Genomic DNA, 2403 nt, shown 5'->3' with positions numbered 1-2403 from the left:
CCTTCAAAACCTGAACCTGTGCCATGCATTCCTAGAAGCCGGGTCTGACATGTCGATCCACCTGGAGAGGTGAGTGAGCAAGAAAGCCAGAGATGCTGCGGCTCTTCATGCCTGGACACTTGCAACTATGAATAAAAGTTGATTTTCCAAGCAATTTGATGCCCATCTATAGCAATAGGGGTACATTTAAAATACATCTGCCAGCATCTGTTTTTCACTGCCTGTATTTTAATATGCTAACTTGCAGACTTCCTCTAAAGTGGGTAGCACGATGGCCTAGCAGCATTGGGGTCTTAGGTTCAAATCTCACCAAGGACAACATCTGAAAGAGTTTGTATGTTCTCGTGTTTGTGTGGATTTCCTTCGAGTACTCCACTTTCCTCCAATATATTGTGAGCCCCAATGTGGACAGGGACCACGAGTAGAGGGATTTTAGATGTGTACCTAGGGTTACCCATTCCATATAACACATTAACCCACACTCCCCGTTATCCTCCAACCACCCTTCTCCCCATAAAGACACATACACCATTGCTGGAGAAAATGTTTTTTTTATCCCGTTTATTTTAACACTATTAAAATAACATTATAAATATTATAAATAATCGAATTAACAATATCAACAGATATACATAAAATAACTGACATAACAAGAAGGGTCCTTGGAGGTCTTAAATGTATTCAAAATGTATTCAAAACCAAAGGCACTAAATACTCATTTACCCTTGGCCGCAACTCCCTGACCCAAGGGCACCCACGCTGCTTAGTGCCTATCACCTTCAAAAACTCCTGAGGCCTGTAACCAGCACCAGTAGGCCCATTCCAGCTGTAACATAACAGCTGGCAAACTCTCCTCCATTTCTATGCTCTTAATAATATTTTAACCAATAACACCTCCAAGGATCCTTAAACCTGCTCCCACAAAACTACTCTCCCTGAAACACACAAATGGAGGGAGGGTGGTACTTCTTCCCTAACTTTCCCGCCGCTGGCTGACTCCTCCCCTGCTAACCCTTTAAATACCCCCCGTTACTCCTCCCTCCACACTAAGCCCCCCAATGGCCACTAGCCTCCAAATCCTCCCCTTTTAACCCCTAACAACCCCAGGTGCAAATTTAAGCCCTAGGTACCCTAAAACCTAGGGTGTCCCCTCCGCTCCATACGTTCCCAATCTAAGTAATGGCACTGTGGAATATGCTGGTGCTATATAAATAAAAAAAAAATGGCTAAAAAATAGTAAGCTTGTTAGTAAATAGGCCCTGCAAATTTCAGATAGAGGAGTATGAAACACCCATTTGCAAGCATGAAATGAATGCAGGATTAGCCCCTTAATACCTCTCTTATACATCAGGATGTCTGCCACCTGGACCTTATGGGATTAGAGACAGTATATATCTATGAAGATTCTGCCATGCCTAGTATTATCCCAGTACAGAGGAGAACAGAGAAATGAAGCTCTCTGTATGAAGACGAGGATGAAGAATAGCACGTGGAGCGTGGGAGGAGAACAGTGAGTGGTGCAAAGGAAAGACAGACAACAGGGGAGGGAATACAGAAACCTCTCTGTATCAGTATGGCAAGAAATGCATTACAGCTTTTTGTGACAGAAGGACAAAGAGGAATAAATGTATAACAGGGGGAGCTGGGGAGAGATTGCAGGGAGAAGTGCGATATGTGTGGCTGTCTGTTGGAATGCCTGTGTGTAGGTGTTGGGGGAGTGTTCGGGGTGTGTGGGTGGTGAACACTGACAGCTTGTGTTAGCACCTATGTGTATGTATACAATCATGCGTATATGTAACTGGAAGGTGCGCTGTGCACTAACTACAATATGCCTGCGCTGTATTTCTATACACGGCTAAGTAACCCTTCAATTGCTGCTGGCGGCGCACCTAAATGCCTTGTACTGAGTAGAATGGTGTAGGAGGGCACTGTTTTACATTTATTGTGTTAAGTAATTACGTGATATATAGAACAGGCAATTTTACACAGTGCTGAAAGATAAACTATGTTTTTTTGTTGTTGTTTTTTTTTCTTCTTCTTTTGTCAGTTTCAATCGAATGTTGATTTTGAGCTCCCGGTGAAAAAGCTTGAACATATGTGGTGACCTCAGGCAACAATACTGAATAGCTAAGATCTGTGTGATAAATCATTTTTTTAAACATATTTTTTACTTGTATTAAAGGGACCGGGATAGAAAATAAACAAAACCTGTATTCACCGCTCAGTTTACTATCGATCCAGTGCCACTGCGGATCCGAATTCCCCCAATGGAAGTGCTGCAATGAAAACCTTGTATGTTAAGCATATGATGCTGCAGCCAATCACTGGACTCAACACACTCTTCCTGTATGTACGGCGTAGTCGCCCAGTGATAAGCTGCAGAATCACATGTGGGGATGTCAT

The sequence above is a fragment of the Hyla sarda genome, chromosome 4 (assembly GCF_029499605.1).
Source record: "Hyla sarda isolate aHylSar1 chromosome 4, aHylSar1.hap1, whole genome shotgun sequence".
Taxonomy (NCBI): domain Eukaryota; kingdom Metazoa; phylum Chordata; class Amphibia; order Anura; family Hylidae; genus Hyla; species Hyla sarda.
This window is presented reverse-complemented; position numbering follows the sequence as displayed.